Below are 27177 nucleotides of genomic sequence, written 5' to 3'. Positions count from 1 at the left end.
AAGGTGTGATAGATGTCCTACCAGATAATTCTCTCTGCTAAATTGCCGTACTTGGGTTTTAGAAAATTGGTGAGGCAGGAAGGATCCACTCTTGACCGTGGTTGTGTTTATGCTCAAGAAGAATGAACGCTCCTCAGAATCTCATGCCCCAGATGCCGGTATGAAAGGGTCTGTGACAGACGACGCTTAATTTCAGTATTTCTCCCTGGAGTCTTTTATTAAATTATGTTTTATGAGAAGTTTTGTACGGTTGAGCTGAGGTATTCGTTCATGCTGCCTTTAATTTTCAGTCCTTTTGGTTTTGCTTTGCTTTACATATTACTTTCCAATTTTAAACCACTCTCATATTAAGTTGTCTCATTTGTTTCTCACAGCCCTGAACTTGGAGCACACAGAATTTAACCCAGTTTAAGGTTATGCAGATGATGAGCAAGCAGATCAGGAACTCTGCTCCTGCTTGCAGACGCCGAGTTCTTTCCTCACTGCTCTGCAGACGTGCCTCCAGCACCCAACTGACTCCCGTCTCGGGCTGGCCTGTGACAGCTAGTGGAAGTGTGGGTTAGCATTCCCACAACTTAAAGCTTTCTGAAATCAAAGTTTGAGGATGAAAGGTTTGGGGAGGAAAGAACCAAGTGAATTTTTATACCAAATTAACAAAGGCAGAGTACTGTTTTAATTGTCACACTATTAGCATTAACTGTTTTTCCAAAGTAATTGTAAAGGGTCAAGAATTGCAGTCTCAAAAAAGATTTCATGCATTTACCATGATGGGACTTTACAATAAGGCCAGTTGATAGCAGGAAGGCAGCAAGGTACTGGGTATAAAGTGGAATATGGAGTGAAAAAGACCTGGCGTTCAACCCAGCTTGCCATGGACTGTCTGTGTGACCTTGAGAAGCTGTTTATTTCTCTGGGCCTTAGTTTCTCCATTTTTACAATGTAGATAATAACATCTACTTTGTAACATTGTGAGGGTTCACAATAGCTTATATCTCCAAGACTTCAGATACCAGCTCATAAGCAGGTGCTTAGTAAAAACCTGTTGAATAGATGACATGAATTTGAGAAAACGTACAGAACACTTCGCATAGAGCCTGGTGCACAGTGAAAACAAGAAGCTTCAGCTACTGAAACTCTACAGAGGCACTAGGAACAAGTAAGTTTCCCTGAACGAACCTAGTAATGTAATAGAAATGAATGTGTAAGAAAGAGGTGATTTGTTTCATTATTGTGAAACCAATCCCAGTTCTCCTTCTTGTCATTTAAAAGACCAGAGGGGGAGAAAGTATCTTTTAGATCGTCTTTAACGGTGGTTAGGAAAAGGGACTTTACCCCAATCTTCCTCGTGCTTTCTGGCTGACGAGTGTAGGCTAGCCAGAATCTCTGGTGGGTTTGTGAAGTTCAGACCCCCTGGTACATCAAAATTGCATCACATTTGTAAATCTTGTGTAAGTTCACAATGCTACATTGTCTTCTCTGCCCCAGGGCATGAACGATTGTCTGGAAAAGGTTAGTTGTTGCCATTATGGAACCTGGTGCAGCCAAGACTACAGTGTAATGTGAAGCAGAAATAAACCCCGGGCCCTCTGCACATTTGCCAAGCAATTTACAAATGTGTTTACTTAAGAAGTAAGCCTAACACAGGATCTTGTATAATATTATGTCTAGGAAAGTTGTGTGACTCTGCTGTAAAATGCCCACATCACAGTCAAGTAATTACTTCACATCCACCTAATAGGGTCTTAGATCAGTTTTTAGCTCTATCCAAATGCATTTTGGTAAACTAAACAAATCTTGATTTTCTGATCTTTTACTTATACCTCATTTATCCAGTTGGGTTTTTTTTTTCTTGACATACCTGAAACTAGTCTTGAATAATAAGAACCGTATTACCCTTAGAACCTCTAAAAGCAAAGTGCCATTGGAATCTCTCTAGTGAAGTAGACGGAAGGGGAGAAGGACTGACGGAGAAGGGGTAACCCTCTTGTGTCGTTTGTATTTCACGGGGCTGTAAGAGGTAGGGAATGCATAGCTTTGAAATAATGAATAAAATAACAGTAGACCTAACCAAATCACCTGCTCCAGGCTTCAGGCAGCTGAATGTCTAAGTCTTCTGAGACACGTAACATTGAGTATTTCTCAGCTTGAAGATCTTCTGGGACAGAGACATCCCTGTCTGCCTCAGTGACCTGACTGGATGGTTGCAATTCTTTTGCCACCCAGGCTGGGCTGCTCAGTTGGTTGGAGTGTTGTCCCACGCACCAAAATGTTGTGGGTTCAATCACGGGTCAGGGCACAAACCCACATTGTAGGTTTGACAACTAGTCGGGGCACATGTGGGAGGCAACCGGTAGATGTTGCTGTCTCACATTGATGTCTCTCTCTCTTCCTCTCTCAGATCAATAAAAATATCCTCAGGTGAGGGTTAAAAAACTGTTTTCTATCTCCAACTGATACTTCCTTTGTATTCCAAATGATAAGTGGAAAATAATCAATCAGTCTTCTGTGGCAGACAAATAGATTGATTTACACCCGTTCCTAATCACTTTTTCCCTTCCTGTCTCCACTATAGAAAGTTAACAATTCACTTTCCAGCTTCCCGTGTGGATAGAAGGGATGATGTGAAAATTCAGGCCGATGCTCAGCAGAGCTGGATGGAGCAGGCGTCTGGATAAGTTTTTGTTTCTCTGATACAGCACAACAAATATGTCTCAACACACACTTCTCCTTTCTTCCTGTCTTAAATGCAGCGGTGATGCCGAGAGCGCTAGGAAGCCTCTGAGAACCATGAAGGGGAGGCCAAGAGAATCCCAGAGACACTGATCCTGTGTTTTTGAGCTCTTGAGCCAATGCCAACCTCTAACCTTGAAACTGATGATAAGAAAAATCCATCTGCCGTTACCCAATGACAGACAGTAGCTAGTAAGCTACTGTCATTGGGTTTTCTGTTGTGTTTGCCATTGATCTCAGTGCTATCCGAAATGCATCATCGAAAAGACTTCTTGGAGCCAGAGAGTCAGAACTCCATTCATTTTCACCAGGCAGGCTCTGTTCTGACTGTACTTTCCTAAGTTCCTCCACTCCCCAATCAAATCAGGCTCATGAAGGCATTGGTTCCTTTGTTACTTTTCTCTGCATCGCCTGTCACCCCATCCCCAAATTGGCATTATCTTTAAAGGCACGCACTTGCCTGTAGTCTCTCCTACAGCCCCGTCCTTGATAATTCCCCAGTAAGACACTTCTGTGTGGTCACTGTGCAGCCTAGACCCTCCCAGGCAGCCTCCTTGTAGTTACCGGTTGCATGGTCTCCTATAGATGCCTTTACACTGGTTACATCACACATCTTGTGATGTGTGTGTGTGTCTGAGGGGGGAGGTAATAATCAAATTAATTCAGTTTCTCTTAGTCCAATGTTAGTTTGAGGAATAACACTAGTGCTCCTTCCTGATTTACCTTCTTCACAGAACAAAGTTTTGAGCCGTAATGCAGTTTGTTTGTTTCTCCAAGTCCCTCTGCTGGAAATCAGAGGAGGGGCAGGAGAATTACATTGAATGGAATGAAGAAATGACGTAAGTAGCCATTAGTTACTTAAAACTGCGATGCAGCATTAGTTCTTCCATCATTTCAGGTAACCATGGAGTGTCTATAAATAAAAAGAAGTTTCTATAAAGCAGTGGTTTCAATTCCAGAAGCTTCTTTATAATCATAGCTCCATTAATGCAAGTTTTTTTTACAAGACTCAATTTCTCTTTAGTCTAAGTAAGAAAATTACTCCTGGAAATTGGATAGTTACTAAAAAATAAGACAGTTCAATTAGATTACCTTTAATGTTTCTTCCAGCTTCAAATATGTGATTATAATGAACTTCTCAGACTTGTGTTTGATGAAACTCACCTCTCCAAATGATCAAGCGATATTGTCGGGAATTAAACAACATGTATTTCCTTCTCTTCCTGAATAATTCTGTCCCAAAGCCGTTAGGTGAAGCAGAGTGAAGTGGCCAGAGTCACAGTGGAGGGAAGGAGTGAGACATGGTGACCCAGAATGGGAAATCAGGACCCAAGTAAGGCGAGGAGGGCGTCTCCACGGACGGACACCCCAGTGTGCAGGGCTGGAACCTAAACAAGGGAAATTGATCAGTTCAGTAAGTATATTAAGAGTAATAGAAACCCTGTGTATTAGCTGGCTTATGCTGTCATATCTAAATACCACAGACTAAGTGGCTGAAACAATAAGATGTTATATTTTCATGGTCTGGAGGCTGGAAACCTGAGATCAGCATGTCTGCATGACCCAGTTCTTGTGGGGTCTCTTCCAGGCCGTCATACACCTGGCTGCTGTGTCTGCACATGGCCTAGAGCTCTGGGCTGCGCAGGGCACTAACCCCACCACAGGGGTCCCGCCCTCATGACCTCACCTAAATCTAGTCACCTCTCAAAGGCCCATCTCCAAATGCCGTCCCATGGGTGGGGTAGGGCTTCACCATGTGAGTTTCAGAGTGGGGGACACAATTCAGTTCACAGTTTATATGTTTTTCACTACCGGAGAAGGGAGGTGCAGGTTACAACGACGTGATGGGAGAAAACTAGAATGCACCCGTGGGGTTGCACTGGAAGTGGAGAAATTAGTTGGAACTCATGATTTGCAGTATATAGATAGATATAGAAGTATAGATGTGTAATACAAATTAAAATAGAAATGTATGTGTCCACGTGGATCTGCACCTGTATTTACTCACTCTGTTCACTGAGAGCGACTGGGGACAGCCCTTGGGGCAGAATGAACACACGTAGGGAAGGATGATGGCTTCTCCACTAAATGGATCCAGGGTTTCTTAGAGAAATGGCTGATTCCAGGGGTGGGCAGGTGAATGAAGTACAAGATGAGCCTGAAACACATTTTGCGCCAGCAACCCAGGAAGCGCCCAAGGAATGATGGAGTCGTGTAAAAAAGCACAGAATCACGTTTGAATAAGCTCCTACTGCCAAATGCAGGACAGGTTCAGCATTAAGAGAAATAATGGTACAGATAGATTTAACAGAGCAAATAAAACAGGAACCTATGAAAACTTACATGTTAATAAAGTAAAACTTGGGTGAGGAGTGAGATGTTGATATAGCAACAGAATATCTCCCCACAGAGTATTTATTCATTTGAAAGGGAGAATTAGTAACTTTGCAGTGGAGAAGCCTGGTGAACATTACCTTAAGCAGCCGAACCGGACAGTGCCTGTGAGGGGCAGACTGAAATGGAGCGCCACCCATCAGGACAGGAGGAGAACAGAGCACCGCTTCTGCGTTACTCTTGCCAAAGGTTTAGCACCTGAATCAAATCAGGGGAGAGCAGCAATAAATCCAAATGGAGGGATATTCTGCAAAGGAACTGCCCCGTACACTTAAAAGTGTGCCAGGCTCATGCCAACCGAAGAAAGACTGAAGAGCTCCTTCCAACAGAAGAAAGGAGAAGATGGTGATAACGAAATGCAAGGTGTGATTGTAGAATGGATCCTTTTGCTGCAAAGTTGAGACACTGAGGAGAAGATGGGGGAATCCTGAACAGGCTCTGAGAAGTAGAGGGTGATAGTGCACCCATGTTAAATCCCGGACTTTGATGGGGGGGGCTGGGGTCACGTAGAAAATCGACATGAAAGAATTCAGGGTGGTGGGGCATCGGGGCGGCACTTACCCTCAAATGGGTTAGAAAAGTTATTTGTACTATAGCTTTAATTTTCTGTAAGTTTGTGATTATTTTGAAATTTTAGACATGTAAAAATTAAGCATTTTTCATAATGAATCTAAAACCAAACCCAGTAAATTTAAAAAGCAAAATCAACCAGTTTCCATTTTCAAAAAGCTGGCAGCCCAAACCTGTAGAATGTACAGCAGTAGTGACCCCTGAGGTGAAGTCTGGACTGCGGGTGACTGTCATGCGTCAGTGTGGGCTCATCAGTTGCAGCACGTGTACGGCTGTTGTGGCGGATGCTGATACTGGGGGAGGCTATACTGGTGTGGGGGCACTGGTGTGTGAAAAACTCTGTACCTTTCTCTCAATATTAAAATTTGCTGTGGACCTAAAACTACTCTAAAATAGTCTTTAGTAAAGAAAAAGGGCCAGTAATGTACTTGTTGTAGAGTCTGCACAAATACAAACTCAACCTTATTATGCGGTACACGTATGTACTTAGCTCACTTGGCAGACCCTTACTGTGTAATGCAAGACCAAGTCCTGTACTGATTCTTTTTTTTTAAAGATTGTATTTATTTCTCTTTTAGAGGGGAAGGGAAGGAGAGAAGGGGGAAAATATCAATGTATGGTTGCCTCTTGTGCCTCCTCTGCTGGGAACTGGCCTGCAACCCAGGTATGGGCCCTGATTGGGAATCGAACTGTGATCCTTTGGTTGGCAGGCCCGCACTCAATCCACTGAGCTACACCAGCCAGGGCTGTAATGATTCTTAAAAACTGGTCTGATGTGGAGTCTGCCTGCAAGGAGCCCACAAGGTGGTTAGACATGCATGCCCCTGACCACAATATCATTCTTTATCACTCTAGTACACAGGTGGCAAACACAAGGCCCGAGGGCCCAATCTGGCCCTCTACCTTGTTTTATCTGGCCCAGCACCTTGTTTCTACCCAGCGGCAGCACAGAGCTCCCTGCCCCTAGTTAAGGATTAGTTACATTCATACAGTCCTAAAATGACATTTGGCCCTTTGAAGGCAACCTCGAGTCTGATGTGGCTTCCCCAGTGAAAATGAGTTTGACAGCCCTGCTCTAGTGGACAAAGCGTTTATTTAAACATCTCCTTAAAACTGCCTGGCTGCTGTGGCTCAGTGGATTAAGTGTGGGCCTATAAACTAAAGAGTCTCCAGTTCGATTCCCAGTCAGTGCACATGCCTGGGTTGCAGGCCAGGTCCTCTGAAAGGAGCATGTGAGAGGCAATTCCACATTGATGTTTTGCTCCTTCTCTTTCTCCCTCCTTTCTCCTCTCTAAAAATGAAATAAATAAAGTCATTTAACAGAACCCTACACACATGCTAACAACTAACTGCAGAAAGGGAGGGAAATTGAGCTATGGGTTTGGAGCTGACTTAATAACACAAAAGAAAGCAGTCATATTTCTACAGCTGAACTCTCGTGACACGTGTATATGTGTATGATATATCTTACATCTTTATAATCTCTACCACATAGGTTCATATATATTATACTTGATTAAATCTCTGGCAATTTTTATATTTTACCTCCACTATGAAATGATGCTACACACATTGAAATTAGACTTACCAAATAAAGAGCTGTTCACTTTTTAAACCAATGGATACTTATAGCAGACCAGCCGCCCAGGGGCGGGGGGATGGGGATGTTGTTGAATCATTTGATTACCTTCAAAGAGGAACATGTGCTTCCTCAAGCAGCCTCTTGCTACATTGGCATCTCCCTTTGCAGCGCATGTCCACTGCTCATTCAACTGAGCTTTTGCTTCCACTTGCAAAAGCCAAGTCCAGATGCTAGTACACCACCAATTGAAATTCTCCAAAAGCTCCCAATTTAAATTTCTTCCTTCACCAAAGGAATATATTAGAAGTAGTATTAGAATTCTTATTAATATTTAAGATGCACAAAACAGAAAAACCTAAGGTTCCACATCGATGTACAGGGAGGAATCATTTTCCACTTTTGAATTTAGACCTCAGACAAACCAACCTCCGCAACCTAGTTATGGTTGCACAACCAGATCTTAGGTGGCAATCAATCCTTCATGGCTTTGGCTAAAGCAAGTCTTTCTTTCTTTCCTTTTTTAAATGTACTGACTTTTTCAAGGAAGTGGTGGGGGGGGTGGTAAGGGAGAGAGAGAGAATGAATTTGTTGTTCCACTTATTTATGCATTCGTTGGTTGCTTCTTGCATATGCTGACTGGGGGTTGAACCTGCAACCTTGGCATATCAGGAAGATGCTCTAACCAACTGAGCTACCCAGCCAGGGCAGCAAAGTCTTTCTTTTCATTTTTTAAAATCATACTTACTTTCGTTTTTATTTTATAATCTTTGTCAGTAGTCAACAGTTCTTTAACTTTACTTATGTAACAAATGCCTCTAACTGCTTCCTGCCTTGCAGCCTCGTAACTCCTCTAACTCCTCCCTGCCTTTCAGAGATGCATCAATGGACAAGACCATCATGGTCCCTACCCTCATACAGCCACACTGTCCTCTGTGTAACCCGACGCTGGACTGCAGGGCCACATGCATATTTAGGGAGTTTAACCACAGTTAGGGGTACAAGCAAAACAAATTGCAACATTAAATAAATTATGGAAACTTGATTGGAGATCATGAAGTTAGAGGACTGATACTTATCTTGGTTTAGTCACAACCACCTTTCTTAGGAAAAGAGAAGAGTAGACCACCTTTTTAGAGTTTTAGAAATTCTGGGGTTTTGTTTGTTTAGTTTATGTGTTCCATAAAAGTCTTGCTTGGTTTTTACACATAATGATGACTCTGTTGGCATAATGATGACTCAATCATCTGGTTCAATTCTCCAAAAGTTGGGGTAGATTTACTCCATTCAGTCCACATTTTTCGATTTGGTTTCTTTGACACTCATGTCATTAGATACTTTGATTCAGAATTCAGGTGGGAATGAGGGTAGAAATCACTGAAACAAAGGGAAGCTAATTACCTGGTCCGTGTGGGCTTTAGCTTTAGTGACTGTGCATGAAATACAACCAGAAGGGGCCAATCTAGATACGCATCCTGAGAGGCAGAGAGAAGAAAAGAAAGAACCTGGTCTTTGGCATCACACTGGCCAATTGTATGTGATCCTGGGCAAGTTGCTTGAACTCTAACTCCCATCTGTGGAATGTGAGTTAGCTGTCAGATAGTGGTGTTGTGAGAATTGAAATGAGATAATTTAAGTGATTGCTGCAGGCCTGTATGTAAAAGGCCTTAGAAATATGCACAGAAATACCTTGAGATGACTCCTGTTTGTCAATCTTACCGAAGGTGTGTGTGATCTTATCTACTCCAATCTCTTACATGTTAACAGTCAATGATGGCTGGTCAGTTTTTGCATTAGTTGGGATGCCTAGGTTATACTGCAGTAACATGCAACCCCCAAATCTCAATGGCTTTCAGAGAAATGAAAAAGGTTGTTGTTTTCTGTTTTTCACTGAAGTGTAGGCCACTGCAGTTTTGTGTGACTCTTTAGGGAAGCTACCTTCCTTCGGATAGTTCAGCAAGACACCTTCTCATGGGAGTATGCTTCCATGAAGCTGAGGCAGAATATGATGTATAACCAAGCACTGGCGAAGAGATGTTTTGACTCAGATAAGAAATGCCATTTCTACTCACATTTTCTTTTCTTTTTTTTTTTTTTTAGATTTTATTCATTTATTTTTAGAGAGGGGGAAGGGAGGGAGAAAGAGAGGGAGAGAAACATCAGTGCATGGTTGCCTCTCACACGCCCCCTACTGGGGACCTGGCATGCAACCCAGGCATGTGCCCTGACTGGGAATTGAACCAGGGACCTTTTGGTTTCCAGGCCAGTGCTCAATCTGCTGAGTGAGCCACACCAGCCAAGGCTTCTACTCACTTTTCATTAGTAAAAGCAAGACATATGGCCATGCCTAAACTCAAGGAGCTAAAGAAATGTAATCCTCTGTGTTTCTAAAAAGAGACCCAGATATATTGGTGCAGAGCACGGGGGCCTACTGGTCTACACAGTCAGTGATCTGTGATTGAGAGAGAAACAGAGGTGGCGGTGTGTGTGTGTTTTGGGGGGAGGGCTGGTGTTGAAAGGTACTAGAAAATTTATTAGAATTCTAAACTTGGAAAACTACGAATTTGTTGGCTGCTCCCGTGATTTCTGAAACTGACACTGTTTTAAGATCACGAGGCTGTTTCTTTGCTTATATGTTGCCATTATCGTACCTTCTATTCCCTATTTTTCATATTTTCTGCACTTTTGTGACTCAGAGAAGTGGCAATGAATAAGTACCAAGCGCATAGTAAGTGCTTACAACTCATTTGTTGATTGATTAACACCATGGTAAAGAAACCACGTTTGTAGAGGCAATGAATTGATATATTATGTCCAAAGTCACAAGGCAGGAGGGAGCCAAAAAGAGACTTTCATGCGTACTGCCATTGGCCACAAGAGTACCTTTATTACTTCCTTGAGAAAAGTTGGCACCAGAAGAGTTATTCATGTTTGTTGGCAGTTTTCAAAGGTGATTGCCGCCTGTAGCCTTGGACTGCAGTCATGCAGAGAATGTCAGGAGCAGTAATGGTGTGACCAGTGTCAGGCACATTTAAAGACAAGGTCCCGACTGCAGGTCATTTCGCCGTGTCTGGCCAAAGAGAGAAAGTACGAACTACCACTCAGATCTTTCAAAACTAGGCTCAGATGCCGCTTCCTCTGTGAAGGCGTTGTTAATCCCCAGTCAGAATTAGTATTTTCTGTAGAGTTTTGTTCTCCTGGTGCTAGATGGTCAAATTTCTAGGAATGGCCTTTGCAGGTCCTGTACTGGGTTTTGACCTTCCTGAAGACGCAGACCCGAGTTACTCAGAGTTACTGCCCCAGCACCTGAGAGACCTCTTGGACAAAGTAACTCTTTGCTGAATGAAATAGAGGCCCTGCATCATTTTAAACACCCAGACTGCAGTACATGCCTCAGCCCTTGCTGCATTTTAAAATTACAAACCAACATCTGTATGCAAAGAAGGAAGGTGGGGACAGCGATGTCTGTATCCTCCGTCCAATACACACACGGTGCCAAAGAGAGACATGGTTCCATTTCAGAGCCAAGGTCTCATGTACGATTCAATTTGATCCCCAAGTGATCAAGCTGATTAATTGTCAGCTCCAGCCTTTCTCTGCAGTAAATCTTAATCCCTGAGAATTTGCCATGAAATTAGTGGGAGTTGGCCGTGTGAGGCATGAACAACGGAGCTCTTGTTCAAACCTCCCGGGCCTGGTTTCGGCAAGGTGGGGATGGGGCTGCTGCCCTGAAAGGAGCAGGTGGAGTGAGGATTAGGTCACGTGGTGGAAAGGGGGCTGCAGTGGGCGGGCAGCTGGTAAAGTCCCAGGTGTGTGTGAGTTGGCAGGGGTACAAAGAGAGGAGAGCTGCAAACAACTCAAAGTCCCTGGGCTGTGCAGCTGCTTGTTTGGCAATTTCGTAGGACCCACCTGTAGTGTTGATGGGCGCAACCCACTCCTTGGAGCTAGGAAACAAGAAAGGTCTCTGTGAGCTGTGGCAGCCCCACCCTTCCCCGGCAGAAGGCTGGAGGCAGCGAGCTTGCTCAAGGGCTGCTGAGGAAAGGGTACCTCTTGCACTTCGTAACCCCCCAGTGCTTGAGACTGGGCAGGCCTGGCTTTTCTTTTCAGAAGGTGGCCTTTGGAGGACTAAGATAAAGATATTTATTTTCTCTCCAAGCTGGAGCCTATTCCCAAGTACATGTAGAAAGTGAAAAACTCCCTGAGCTGGAGAGTTAAGCCAACAGGCAGAGATACTCAGGGAAAAAAAAAACAGGCCCAAGGCCAAGAGGCAAAAATAAATGATGATCCCTTCTTCTGGGTTGTGGGGAGTTCATGTAAACAAACTCATCCGAAGGAGCCCTTCCTAATCTGTTTCTATCCCACTGCTAATCGCTTCTGTGGTTTTTGCAGGAGAGAGTACGTGCTCAGTGCTGAGGCTAGTGTTTCAGATTTAGTTTCTGTGAATTATGGACCTTGCCTTGATCCCTGAGGACCAAAGGGAACTGCTGGCCACAAATCCAAACAACTGCTGTTCCCGCAGGTGAAACAGCACTCTCTCTCTCTCTCTGACTGTCCGGAATTGTAAAGAGTGGCGATCCCTTCTCTCCCCCTATTAAGGCCAACCTCCAGAACAATTATGAAGCAGGTTAAGTCCATTCATGACCACTTACCGCTCTATTTTGGCTTCTCCTGTCTCTGCTTTTAAGTGCAATTAGTAGAGCCTGCTGATCTGCCCACCCACAACATTAGTCTGCACATTCTTCTTACTAACGCAATCCTGATGTGGGGGGCCTGGGAACAAGGGCAGTGCGTGCAGTGCTCACTTACAGACGGACTCCACAGCACCTGGGCACGGCTGTGTGACACTGACTGTCGAGGAGGAATAAGCAGAGGATGTCTGACTCGCTTTGTCGTTACAGGGCCCACCTACTCTACAGTGCCCTTCTTTCCTACCTGGGGTGAACGTGTGGCATCCTGGGAAGATGAAAGCCATACGCTGAACATGTCGGAGTGGGGGAGAGAAGGAGTCCTCAGAGGCATCGCTAAACCACACTACCAGTGCTGATTGCTTAACCCTGGACTTCCTGTGAAGAGAGGAGAACCTTGTGGTTCCCAGACTCCGATGGGCATTGGAATCACCTGGAGGGTTCATTAAGCACAGGTTTCTGGGCTCCCCCTCCAGAGTGTCTGTCTGCTTCAGATGTCTGGATGGGGACCTGAGACAAGTTCCCAGGTGATGCCGCTACCATGGCTGGAGACCATGCTTTGAGAACTGCGTGGAAAACTGTTTAGAACTGCCACCTGTCGGAGCCACTGTTTCCATAGATGTATACAGTCCCCGCTGATACACTGTCCTCTCGCACCTCAGTAGCTGCACACCTCACCTAATCCTTTACCGCCAGAAAGCGACTGAAAATGCACTTCACCACGAGGCGTCAATAGCCAGTGAGGTTTACAGTCTCTATGGCTTCTGATCAGAGAGGAATCATCAAATCAAAGAAAAGACTCTGCTTTTAACCTGGGGGCATCGTGAGTGCTGAGTAGAGGAGACGTTTTAGAGCCGGAGACCTTACCTGGAAGCTCTGAAACCATACCAGAGAGACATCTTACCTTTTATACTTACAAGTGGACTTTGTCTGGCTCCCTTTCCTTCTTTCTAGAGGCCATCAGCCTAAGGCAGTCGAGTGCATTAGCTATTGGACTTGTGGCAGGTTTTTAAACTTCTCTGAACCTCAGCTTTCTCGTCTGTAAAGTTGGAGCAGTGATATTCATCCCATGGGCTCATTGTAAGACGTAAGAGATGTTAGGTAATTCGAAGCCACCCGAGTGTTCGTCATCGGGAGGATGGACAAGTAAGATGGTGAGTGAGTGTGACAGATGATTACGTGGCCGTCAGGGGCAGTCGGATAGCCTGCAACAGCTCCACAGATGAACCTTAAAAACACAGTGCTTACTGAAAAAAGACCTATGATGCACACTTTTATAAATTAGAAAATGAAAAATAGGTGCCTGTTGAAGTTAGCACAAGTCTTCAATAGGTGCCTCTTGAAGTCAGCCTCTCATTAGCACAATATAAACGAAGGTATATATTAAATACATTAGATTGGCCAAGGGGCAGGGGAATGGAAGTAGGACATGGATATAAAATTTTTTTAAAAATAAACAAGTACCTATGAGATTGACAAAAATTAGTGTCTGAGAATACCAAATTTTAATGGAAACATGGGGGAGAAGGAGCTCTCATACCGTTGATAAGAGTATAAATTGGCACAAATCTGTGGTACAGACTACTGTTATTCACAATATGGATTTCCCTTCTTTTACAAAGTTGAACCCTGATTCTTTAATTTGGCACATGGTCATTCAGAGTAATTCTCCATTTCCCAGACTCCTTTGGAGCTAGGTGTGGCCATGTGAATAAGTTCTGGCCAATCGCAGACAATTGGAAGTGTCATTTGAAATCTCAGGGCAGTATCCTTAAATGAAGGGGTGTCAATAAATGACTGGGGCAAAGCGTGGGGGATGGTAGAGGGAGATGAAATCGATCAGTAATGTCTAATGTTTCCCCCTTAGCTGACCCAGCCCAGAATGCAGGACAAGCATGAAACATGCTTACACTTGTCCTTGAAGGAAGAGGAAACTAGCTCTGGAACAAACAAAACACAGCATATAACCTGTCATTAGCATTACGATACTCTATAGGATAGAGGATGAAACTGTTAGAAGTGGGTAGCCTTAAACAAATTTGAAGTGGAGAGATCTGGAGCTTTAGCTCAGTGGTAAAAGAAATTGTTACAATTACTCTCTCAACCTCTGCTTTAGCCTGAAGATACGTTAACACACACAGCATCCCCTGTGTGCGCGCTGTTCAGCATACGCAGAAATACAGATCTTAGAGTCTGTTTTTGACAACTGAGTGATCTCTTGAAGAAAAACGTTATGAATTCAATTTGTTAATATTTCTCCTCCCTAAAAAAAAAGAAGCTATATGGTTCTCAGTCAGCTGCTTGTTTCAATAACAGTTGGTCTACCACTAAAACACCAGTTCCACATCTGTTCCTAATAAAAATCTATAATCAGCAATGCCCATTGCTTTTCAGAACTTATTTTCTTCACCCCCAAACTATGCACAGACCTGGCCAAAGCTTATTTCTGTTGTCACCAAGACATAATGGCATTGCATTTATTCCAGGATAAATAAATCAGTGGTGGTTCCAAGTAGAATCAGTGTCAGCCACTTAGTGAATGAAAATTTGAGCCTTAATTGCAAATTGACATTTTCACTTATTAAAATGCTGGAGTATGCAGGATTTTGTTTTTAAGTTTAGGACATTCAAACCTTTGTGATACTTGTTTCAGGTCACAAGGCTAAAAGACATTTGATAATAAAAACAGTTCACATTTTCTGGAAAAAACAGACTCTGGGAGCAGTAACCTTAAAACACCCTCTCCACCAGAAACATTTATTTATAAAACTTGTGGACTTCTAGCTGAGTCTGAGAGACAGCAGACCAAGCCACTATCTAGCAAAGAACTTTTGGCTGGAGCTGGCCAGGGGCCTACAGGCTCCTGGAGAAGAGATTTCGAAGTGGTCTGCAGCCTCAGTTGGGCAGACTATCTCGTTGCTGTGTGAGAGCCAGCCCGGGTGCTTAAAAATAGCCCTTAGAAAGGGATAGTATATAATTCTGGGTGAAAGTTTAGTGCCACTTTTCCTGGCAATGACAGACCCTACATATTTTCTTCCTCTGAGAAACGGTTGGTTTTCAATGTTTCTCTTCCCCCCCGGCCCCCAGCTTTGAGCCATTTAAAAGGAGAAGCACATGTGGAGACCTCAGGAAATTTCCGTTTGTCCTGAAGCTACAGCAAAGCAGGGGAAGTGAGCAGAGCCATGGCATAAAGTGGCAGGAGACCCAGCAGGCACAGTGCATGGCGCCTCCGGCAGAGGGAGAGGGCCCCGGAGCGGCTACAAGCCCTCAGAGCCTCGGAGCAGCTAAGGGGCCCTCCCTGCTCAGGACTGTAACTCCAGAATGCCTGGCCTTCGTGACTCGGAGGTGGGCACCAAACACCGGTCACTTCAGACAGCAATGCCTCCTAGTTCCACTGCTCACATCTGATAGGCATCTTTTGGCTATAACCTAATCATCAGAAGGTGTTAAAGAGAGCATATTCTCTTGTAAAGGATGCATATTTTTTTGTTAAAATTTGTATTTTCAAGCCCAAGGCCTGTATAGAATGCCATACATCAACAGAGGTTTCGTGTGGGTGAAGGGAGGAGAACTAAATGCATGAAAGGACATGAAAAGGATGGTTGGATATTATAAGTTAAGAAACACACCATGGGAGAATGACTTGAGGATTGTTTTGTCTACCAGCAAACTCTTCACTGTGACGTGTAAGAACACTAACTTTCACAGAGGCAAGTTGTCCTAAATCCATTAGGGCTGTGCTGGTTTGTGCTGTGTTCAAGGAGCGGATATATACAGAAAGAAATAAGTGGGTGTGTGGACAGCAGTCTGCAGCACATTGGCCCCCAAACCACTGAGAGATCTGCCATTGTATTCCCAGGAGGGCAGAGTTAGAACTGGCCCCCGATTCGCAGTGAGTGTGCTTAAGAGTCAGAAAAGGACTGGCATGGTAAGGGGCCTCTGAATAGAGTGAGGAAGGGTTGGTTACAAGGTATCCTATAAGGTCATAGACTAGAGGCCCCTGGACCATGGTGACAACGTCAGGTGCCCCATCCATTGTGTCTGTCTATACAGGGACATCTGAGTTGGGTGCATGAGTTGAAGGGTGTTATTTTGCATGAGCACCTGGAAGGAGAGAGGAAAAAAGAAGGGGTGGAGAGGATCCAAGTTCCTGACTCCCCAACAACCTGAGGTTTGCCCATAAATTGCAAAATCTGAACCACATGTAGACTGAGGCCCAGAGGCAGCTGTGGTCACTGAGGTGTCAAGCAGAAACAGAGCTGCTCGCCCCCCTTCCTTCACTCCCCAGAGCCCACAGACAATCTGTGGTGCTGAGAAGAGGAGACTCCCAGTGTTTCAGGTGCGCGGCCTGGTGGGACCTTTCTCCAGAGGGGCACTGGCAGTGGAGATGCTGGGAGAGGGGATGTTGGCCAAGTTGAAATGGGAGAAAGCAAACAGCAATGAGTTGAGGGAGATGTGGAGAGTTCCTGCAATTACTGGAGGTGGAAGTAGGTAGAAGCTAAGAGCTCTTGTGATTTCTGTTTCAATGTAAATATAATCTCACTTGTACCCAGAGGAGGCTGAGGCTTGAAATAGTTGGCTTATGCTTACAAAGAGCCATAGAATACCTCACGCACACCTGACCAGGTCAATAACCAATGAAGAGACGATTCAGTAGACTTCAGGCTTTCACGGGTTACAACCAGAATCTGTAGAGGTGCCATTCCATTATTAAGAACTACGTGGCCATTGGAAAAGGATGAGCTGGGTGTCCTTGGCCGAGGGCAGTCTGGAAAGACAGGAAATGGCCCCAGGCCTGCCCTCAGTCTGTTCTTCATTCATGTGTTCATTTATTCATGTGTACATTAACAAATGTACATTGAACACTTAATATGTACCATGTAGTATTCTAGGTGCCAGAGACTGGCATAAACAGAAAGGGCAAAAGATCCTGCCATCATGGGGCTTACGTTTTAAAAAGCAGGTAGATAATAGGATATGCTTTCAAACTGCATAGTACTTTAGATTGTAATGAGTGCTTCAGATAAAAATAAAGCAGAGACGCAGGGTGGGAAGAGTGTAATTTTAGAAAGGGTGGTCAGGAAAGGCGTCACTTAAGGAGGTGGCATTTGAGTGAAGACTCAAAGGGGGCCATGTGAGCTGTGTGGACACACGTATTCTCCAGGGCTCCAATCGGGGTTCTGACATAGAGTTCTGCAGGGCGCACGCCTTGACCTAGGGCGGCCCGTCCCACTGCAGCTGGGGAGTGGTGCAGAGGTCTACGGGACCCCGAGTCTTCCCACTCCGCTTTTCTTTGATGGAGACTGGCCAAAGCTCAGAAACTCCAAACAGGCCCCGGTAAAGACTCTTGTTACAAAGTAAGGGCCCATTACAATATGGGATATTTCCATTTAAAAAAAAATTTTATTAGAAAAGCAAACAATTTGGGGGAAATTGTGTTGTCGATACAAAGGCAAAAAAGATTGGGCTGTTAGAACTTAACTAATGTCTACTACCAAGCAGGATGAAACTTGTCTTTTTTGAAGGGGGAGTTGAAGGTTAAAAGGTAACGTCCGCCTGCAGGTTGAGATTTGCACACAGAATTCCCAGAGTGCTGAAATTCCATCGGGTAACTGCAAAGAAGTTGGGGCTCATCTCACACGAACTTCTCAGGTGAAAGGGAACTCGATCGCGGAGACTTTGCTTATAAATGACAAAAATTGGGTGGCTAATAACTTGACATTTTTAGTGTTAAAGTCTCTACTGAAATAGACCGTGTAAATTAATACTCTTAGGAGGCCTGTTTAGAGGAAAAACACAGAATGAAGATCGTGAACCCTATTAAGTTACACATCTCCAACCTCTAAGGAAGAATTCCCGAGGGGATGGGGAATGGGTAGGATGCTCCCAGGATGCATAGAAACTTTGTAAAGCTCATAAGCATATGCTTCAGAAAGTTGCATAGCAGAGGCCTCAGCTGATTTTATAACTGACATTTATGTCTCTAGCAAAATAAGATACATAGCAAAAGAATGACTCTGCTAGTCTGTTCTGGCCAGGGAATAAGTTCTCTCAAGATATTGTTTACTTTGCTATCTGTTTTCTGTAAATTCCCCACATTGCCCCAAGTTGGAACTCCAAATCTATTGTTCCTGTCAAATCAATTTCCCTACAAAATGAATATTGTGATAAATACTATCCTTAAAACCCACTGTTACCTGTTAAGAACCCAAGAAGAAACATTGAGAGGGTCTATCTAGGGAAAGTGGAGAGAATGTGTAGGAATAAAAATTCGCACACTGATTATTTTCTTCTTTTTTCCAAACATCACCAAATAATTTTTTCTGGAATGAGAATTAAAGAACATTTAGCCCTGGCTGGTGTGGCTCAGTGGATTGAGCGTGGGCCTGCAAACCAGAAGATCGCAGTTCGATTCCCAGTCAGGGCACATGCCTGGGCTGCAGGCCAGTTCCCAGCGGGGGACTCATGAGAGGCAACCATACATTGATATTTCTCTCCCTCTCTCCTTCCTTTCCCCTCTAAAGGTAAATAAATAAAATCTTAAAAAAAAAGAATTAAAGAACATTTGAAGTTGTTGACAGGTATGTTTATTCTGATACTTCTGATCAGTTAGTTGTAAAATTTACCTAGGGCAGATGGCCAGATAAGTTTCACATTTCTTCAGGACTGGGGTTTATCGATGGCTTCACGTTTGGGATTTTCAAGTTTGAAGTTGGGAGATACATTCACGTCTGCTTTACCATACACGCCCTTGAGCTTAACAAGCTCCCTCTCCAGTGGTACTCTGGGCTGATATCAGCGGGCCCTCCAGGTGACTGTCACTTAGTTATATACTCCCCATTCTTGTCCACAAGGAGTTTCTATGCAGGATCAAGTCCCTTATTAAATGTCACTGCTTCAACTCCAATTTTTCTCCTCCGATGAACTGAGACTGCAGGTCGAAGAACAGAGGAGACCCTGGAGAATCTCTCCAGAATCCCGGTGACTCTGCCACTGGCACTCTGTCCTGAGCTGCCGGAGTCACCCCCACCCCCACCTTTCTCCTGATTACTTTCTAATAAAACTGTTCATTCGACCAGAAAGTAGAGGGAATTAAGTAGAAACAGATTTATTTAAACCCAACTTCACTGCTCTCCTGTAGGTGGTTTTAACCCCATTTTGACATCAGTTATTAAATAAATGGTGATATTTTTGCAAGTATGAAACCACTGAACTGAAGTCATACATACCTACAGGTTTATTCTGTGTTTAATGTGTGAAGGTTGAAAATTATATGTCTATAGAACAGATCCACAGATTGCACTAGCTTGGAATTCCATGCAACAGAAGGACTGTTTGTCGGGAAGTATAAAAGAGTTTTTAAAAATTAAAAAAATAGAAAATAATAATAGCAACAATTGATTGAGTGCCTAGTATGTGACAGGGACTTTAAGCATAGTTTATAATCTCTACTCCTTCCAACAATCCTGCAAAGTAGTATCAATATTCCTAAGTTACAGATGTGAAAATTGAAACTTAGAGAAATTATCTAAGGTTAACTAAAGTCTTATTCGGGGTTAAATAAAGCATGGAACCAAGACTGTTCTCGAATCTAACTCTTAACTCCTGTGTACTTTCTACCACTGTGCTCTAATTCTATAATTAGGTAGCTGTCAACTGGAAATTCAAAGATCCTAGTTTTCATAAATAAAATTCTTAATCCATAATTAAGGGACATAAATTCATTTCCAATGTATTTGTGTGCATATTCTCTAATTGACTTCCTTGATTGAATTCAAATTTAATGGACATGTTTCCTTTAGAATGAAAATTGGACAGGTTTTATTTTCTTCGCATTTATCGGGCACCTGCTATGGTCCAGGCACTACTCAGACATGGGGGTGGGGGGGGAAGCACACAGGGCACAGTCTCTGTCATTAAGACTTTAATGACGGAAGATGTGCACAATCTAGCAAGTTTTCAAACGTGGATTTAAAAGGACCGATAATACAATTATTGTCTTATTAGGTGTTTCAGCTTGCCTCTATTAGAAAAGCATTTCATACAGCATTTTTGTTTTATATTTCCAAGAGTTAAAAATTAGAAGTGAAAAGTCCATCGGATTAGAGGCCGGCTCTGCTGTCCATCCATGCCATCCCTGACCTCTCTGAGTCTCAGTTTCTTCGTGTATAAAAGTGGGTGGTAACAACGGTCTTACAGGCTGTTGTTCAGACTCTTTAGCACGGTATTCTAGAACATTGCCACCTCTGTTCAGGTCCAATTGATGGCTTTTTCTATCACTCTGAGTACCCTGGCATCTTGCCTCTTGGAACTATTTGTTTTTTTCTCCAACAGACCAAGTAGTTCATGGCTCTGCTTCATTTCCTCCCAGGGTGGGGAAGCTCCCCGTATCAGACCTATGGGACTCTCCTCTACTTGGAAACCTGCCGTATCCCCAGATTGAACTAAGAGTTTCTCCCTGTTACTCATCGCGGATTCTCATCTGGACCACTCTTAATCCCGCCTGTCTCCTCGCGGTGCTCAGATCGGTGCTCTGTGCGGAGAGGCGCTCCCTTAACGCTGAATGAGTGAATGTACCTTCTCAATCAGCGCAAGGCAGGGGTGGCTTGTGGAAGATCCTCTTCCTTAGCCAAACTTTACTCACTAATTAGTTTAGCTGCCAGAAAGACATATGTTAAAAAGTAATTTTAAACAGTGCATTTTCCAGTGAGAATATAATTCTCCACCACTTAAAATCTCTTGCAACACTCCAATAAATGATTTTGAGGGAAGGTAAGCAGTGATCTTTAAATGTTTTGATTATATATTCCTATGATGAAAAAGGTTTTTAAAAAACAGCTTAAAAAGGTTTTTAAAAAACAGCTTAAAAATATATTTTTGTGTAAATACACTTGAAATTTTAGTTAACTCCAATATATATACTTCTTTATAAAATATGTATATATCTTACTGTATTAATATAATATGTAAAACATACACAGAAAATGTAATTTTTAAGGAAAGAAATAAAAATGAAGTTTTAATATTTTCTTTTTATACCCCAATAAATGGTTTGGCACAGGAAAAGACTGATCTTGGCTGGACAGCTGTATTTTCTGGTACAAGAAAGGAAATCGTGTTTTCCTTTTCCCAGGCTGTTCCCTGATGTTGGCCGTTTCCTCTCTCTATTCGGGTTCTCTTACAAGACCACCTACATTCTTCAAATGCTGGTGTAAGAAAATAGGAGGAGGGTTTAGAGCTCTGAATTCTCCATCTGGTAGTGTCACAATTTGATTTTTTCAACAGTTTGCTGAGAAGTAGTAAGCATGAGAGTGTGAAACTCAACATATTACTCTTGAATTCCTTGTTTTTTTTCATCGTGGCCTGACTAAAAATTTGTTTTTATTTTTTCTTCAAAACTCCCAAATTATGTGGTTATATACTTAATTTAAATGAAGAAAAACATTGTTAAGACATTTATGATGGAGTTTTCACTTTTCAATAGTTTTCATTAACACCACACTTTCATTAGAGTCTCTGAATATTAATATTAATACTTCATTAATAGTCACAGATTCTAATACTATAGTCACTCTGCATCTTGAAGAAAAATTCAGTGAATATGAAAACAAAAATTTGTTTTGAAAAGGTATGCAATGCCCACCATGCTAAAAACTGTCCTAACTGTGTGTACACACACACACAGGAAAAACACCAGATGAATATTTTCTGAAACATTGAAAAGGTACATCTCGGGATAGTGGGATTGAGGCTAATTTTGTTTTCTTCCTTGTGCACTTCCATAATTTTCCAAATATTCTATAATGGAAAAGTAATTAAAAAAACAAGAGTATAGGTATAACTAAGTTATAAATACTTTATATAGGTTTCTATATTATAAACTTGCAATAAAAAATTTTTGTGCAAATTTGTCATTTAATCTGAACTCCGAAGAAGTGACAGAATTTTATTTTATTTTTTTAAGTATTTTTATTGATTATGCTATTACAGTTTTCCCAATTTTCCACCCTTATCCCCTCTCCACCCCGCCCCTGCAACCCTCCAGCATTCCCCCGCCCTTAGTTCATGTCCATGGGTTGTACATATAAGTTCTTCGAGTCCTCTGTTTCCTATATCATTTTTATCTTTCCCCATCTATTTTATGTCTACCAATTATGCTTCTTCTTCCCTGTACCTTTCCCCACCTATTCTTCCCTTCCCCTTCCCCAGTGAACTCCCTCTGTGTGATATCCATTTCTCTGATTCTGTTCCTGTTTTGGTTGTTTTCTTAGTTTTTGTTTTTGTTGTTTTTCTTTTCTTTTAGATTCATTTGTTAATAGTTATGAGTCTGTTGTCATTTTATTGTTAATATTTTTATCTTTTTTTAGATAAGTCCCTTTAATGTTTCATATAATAAGGGCTTGGTGATGATGAACTCCTTGAATTTGACCTTATCTGAGAAGCACTTTATCTGCCCTTCCATTCTAAATGAAAGCTTTGCTGGATAGAGCAATCTTGGATGTAGGTCCTTGCCTTTCATGACTTCAAATACTTCTTTCCAGCCCTTCTTGCCTGCAAGGTTTCCTTTGAGAAGTCAGCTGATAGTCTTATGGGAACTCCTTTGTTGGTAATTGTCTCCCTTTCTTTTGCTGCTTTAAGGATTCTCTCTTTATATTTAATCTTGGATAAGTTAATGATGATGTGCCTTGGTGTGTTCCTCCTTGGGTCCAACTTCTTTGGGACTCTCTGAGCTTCCTGGACTTCCTGGAAGTCTATTTCCTTTGCTAGATTGAGGAAGTTTTTCTTCATTATTTGTTCAAATAAGTTTTTGATTTCTTGCTGCTGTTCTCCTTCTGACACCCCTATAATTTGGATATTGGAGTGTTTCATGTTGTCCCAGAGAATCCTCAGCCTCTTTTCATTTTTTTGGATTCTTGTTTCTTTGTTCTGATCCAGTTGGATGTTGATTTCTTCCTTTTGTTCCAAATTGTTGCTTTGAATCCTGGTTTCCTTCTTGTCACTGTTGGCTCCTGAATATTTTGCTTTATTTTATTTTGGGTATCTTTCATTTGTTCTTTCATTTTTTGACCAAGCTCAATAAGTTCTGTGAGCATTTTGATTAACAGGGCTTTAAATTCTCCATCAGATAGGCTGGCAATCTCCTCATCAGTTAGTTCTGAGGTTTTGCAGTGTTCTTTCATTTGGGCCGTATTTCTTTGTCTTGGCACAGCTGATAGGTTGTAAGGGGGCAGGGCCTTAGGTATTCACCTGGGCAGGGCAACCCTCTTTGCTGTGCTACCTGTGGCGGGGAGGGGCCAGAGAGGGAACAGTGCAGCTTACCTGCTCCTCTGTAGTGCACTTTCCAACAGACTCTCTGTCAGACTGGAAGTATTTCTCACTGCCCCAGCCGTAGCCCACAGTCAGCTCTGAGTCTCACTTTTCCCCTTAATCAGTGCCTCCCACACAGGTCTGCCCTTCAGCCACCTCGCTGCAATTTTTCCGAGTTGGCCCTCGGGGTCTGCCTTACCACCAGGTAAGGTTGTTCTGGTTCATTTTTCTCAATTCCTTGATTGTCGGGGTTCTATGCAGTTTGATTTTCTGGCATTTTGGGTTGTTTATTGATTTTAGATTGGTTGTTCTCCTCCTTTTGGTTGTGCGGGGAAGTGAAGGGTTTCTACCTATACCTCCATCTTGGCTGGGACTCTGCAATAGAAGTTTCTAAAACACCGTTTGCAGTTATGAGTATTGATAAGAAAATTGCATATCATTTCCATATTTTATAATACATTTTAAAACAATTTTAATGTTATTTTGGTTTCACAGAAGAAATTTTCCTTTTAAATTAAATGATTCCCAATGGAGACTGACTTCTGTATATGTTGGCCACACCTTAGATGGAGGATAAAAAGAGTCAGAGAATGGGTCCAGCAGAGCTTGTAAAATAATGGAATCAAGGCAGAAAGGATGATCCCGACTCAGATCTAGGTCTGTCTGGAGGGGATTAAGGTTGTAGCGAATCCCAAAGCAGACGTTAACATGTACAATCTAAGCAGATTTGGTCCTTGTAAGGAAAACCATCATTATATAAATAGAGGGTCTGGAATTTCAGTTCCCCCATTTTTTTGTGCAGAGTCTCAATTTGGCTCAGATGTCCATCGTCCTGTGCACCCAAGTTGGTCCAAACTATGGATGATGATCTCATCCCCCCTGTCACTGACTCTTTTAAGCAATCCCTGTCACTGGGACCTGAGGGGGACTCTGCTGCGGGCAGTCTGCATAGATACAGATTTTTCTCTCCTCATGAAGGGTAAACATGATTTAAATCAACTATTGAAAGGCATAAAGGAACAATCTAGGCAGACAGGACTTGAGTGCTCAAAATCCTAGAGAGATAGGAGACACACTGAAACACAGCCCACATTTGCCTCTACCCCTACCCATTAATGATGTGGAGAGTATGGATAGAGCAGAAAGTGACAGGTGGGGGCAGAGTCCATCTCACCGGGCAGTGAAAAGTCGGGGTTTGCCATCTCCAGAGGATGAGCAGGTAGAGTTTGGGGCCCAAGAAGGTTGAAGTGCCATGGTACAGTTGAGACCCCAGAGGGCTCTATCAGGGGAATGCGAAAACAACAAAATCAAACCTAACAAAGCCTAAAACCCACCCTCAACGACATCAAGTTCATCTGAAAATATTTTGTCTGCCTTCCAAAACAGAATTAAATCTTCTCTCAATAAAAATATCAGTCAGAGCTTTAGAATTTTTCATACACACCTGACATTCACTAAAAATTGCACCCCTCTATGAACAAATGGGATCCAATGACAAAAAGCAAAGAAAGAAAAGAAACAGACAGAGACCTGAGGGTGACGGGGATATCTGGGGCATCAGACCAGGAAGTAAAAGCAACTCCAATGAACATATTGAAGAAAATAGAAAAGCAGAGGATTGCATCAGAAAAAATGATGGGAATCTTGGAGGTGGAATGGGGTATCGATAATGTTCTATATCTTAACCTGTGTGGTGATTTGTTGGGTGTTATGATAAAAATTTACCAACTGTGTATCAAGTTGAACATTTAAGATTTGTGTATGCATATAATACTTTTTAAGAAGTTAACTAGTAAGTTCTGAGAGAGAGAGAGAAGATGTCCAACTCCTTTGCTGGACGGCGTCAGACCTGCATGTGATCCTTCAAATTAGTGAGCGTCCCTCACCAGGAAGACACCGTTGATGAGATGAAGACGGCAAAGGTGAAAGTTTGAAATTACCACGGTCCAGGGTGATATACCAAATGTTTAAAACTGGTACCCTACAGGCGCCAACCAATCAGAATGCACTGTTAATCAGTTGATGTGCTTGAACGAGTGTTTTCCACTCTTTCTAAAGATATGGAGTCACTGAATTAACTCTGTGAGAATAGCTCTACTATAATAGTTAAATGAGTAGGAGCTGGAGCGGGATGGCTTGGGTTTATGCAAGCTCTAGCAAATTAGTAAGCTCTTCATGCTTCAGCTGCATCATCTTCTGCAGGGGACAAATCTTCAGGTTTATATAAAGGAATAAATGCATTAACACATGTTAAGAGTGTAGAAAATACTTGGGACTTGGTTCCTGTTACTTCTTAAATTAAGTATTACTAATATTATTATTATTTATGATTTTTTGCCAAGTGAAATGACTGACCCTTCCTGTTTAGGCTTTGATTTGGGTCTTCTGTTGCAAGCCACAATCGTCCAATGCAATCATATGACCTCTAGTAAAGACAGAAGTATTGAATTGGCCAAAAAGTCCATTTGGTTTTTTCTGTAAAATAAAAGACACATTTTTTTATTTCACCAATAACTTAATGGATTTGGATACTTCGAGTATGTCAGCTATCTCCTGCCTAGTATAACATTGATTATTCTCAGTTAATATCATGGTTGGTTTGCCATCAACTTTAACTGCTCTACCCAACCAGGGAGCGTCATCCAGCCGGGAATCCCCAGCGGGACACTTCTCAAACCACTTTTGACACATTTGATCAGTCACGGCACCTTCCCCCCACACACAGCACAAATGTTTTTTGCATTTCAGTTGTATTTTTACCTGTCTTGAAATAAAAAACAATATGCTGAAAATGTTGCATATCTTCTTCCATTTTCAATATTAAATGGCTGCACAAAAATTCACCAATTGTGATAAGGCTTTTTTTAAATGCATGCTGATGTGACAGCTGCCACAATATCATCTAACAAAGTTGTTCCAAATGAAGTTAAAGACAACTAAACACTACTGGAGTCATTTTACAGGAAAAAAAAAAGAACGAACTTTTTGGCCAACCCAGTATTAAAAACAATCGTTCATTGGCCTTAAGGCAAAAATCTTTTCTGGGCCCTGGCTGGTGTAGCTCAGTGGATTGAGCGCGGGCCTGCGAACCAGAGGATCGTGGTTCGATTCCTAGTCAGGGCACATGCCTGGGTTGCAGGCCTGTTCCCTGCAGGCCAACTCCCAGCAGGGGACGCACAAAAAAGGCAACCATACATTGATGTTTCTCTCCCTCTCTCCTTCCCCTCTAAAGATAAATAAATAAAATATTTTTAAAAAATCTTTTCTGGATAAACACTTTTCTAAGGATTCTCTCAGGCTAGTTCTTTTCCCTTCTCCTTCTCAAGAATGAACCTGAACATAGGTATACTGCTACCATGCTACAGATTTCCCCACATGCCTGTCATATTTCACTGATGGTGCATTTTTCACATTGCCTTACTGAGAACATTGCAAAGCCCTGGTCACCATTGCATGGATGCCTGGACTTGAGAAGGAGGCCGCAGAGCTGGGAAGCAATTCTCCGGCCCAGCACCTCTCATCCCTTGGAGTCATGCCAAGTCCTTTCGGAGCTGCGCTCAGTTGCTGTCTATGGCTACCAACACCCATCCGCAGTTTTCCTTTACTAAGTCTTGTGTCTACGTCTTTTCTATGTGACTCCACTTCTGGGACTCCTAGGGATATACTTCTAAGACAATGAATCAAGCAAACAAAAGCTACATTCAGAAAGATGTTCATTGCAGGGTTATTATAATAGTAAAAAGTTGAAAATAATCTAAAGTTCTAATAATAAAAAGTCATATTTAAGTAAATGATTAATAACTACTCAATGCAATACTCTGTAATCACTAAGAGGATAGCCACACAGATAGATAGCACTAAGGAAAGTAGTTGTGAGATAGTGCATTTTATAAACAGGATAAAAACTTGTAT

The 27177-nt window shown here is 42.5% G+C and overlaps 1 pseudogene; it reads right to left on the bottom strand.

Annotated features, from left to right (window-relative positions):
• Positions 1-18603: 18603 nt before the first annotated feature.
• Positions 18604-20427, bottom strand: LOC118981223 (ATP synthase-coupling factor 6, mitochondrial-like; annotated as a pseudogene).
• Between the last annotated feature and the right edge of the window lie 6750 nt (positions 20428-27177).

The sequence above is a fragment of the Sturnira hondurensis genome, unplaced genomic scaffold (genome assembly GCF_014824575.4).
Source record: "Sturnira hondurensis isolate 20B ecotype Veracruz unplaced genomic scaffold, ASM1482457v3 Scaffold0023817, whole genome shotgun sequence".
NCBI lineage: Eukaryota > Metazoa > Chordata > Mammalia > Chiroptera > Phyllostomidae > Sturnira > Sturnira hondurensis.
The sequence above is the reverse complement of the archived record's forward strand: the minus strand, read 5'-3'. Positions and strand labels throughout refer to the sequence as shown.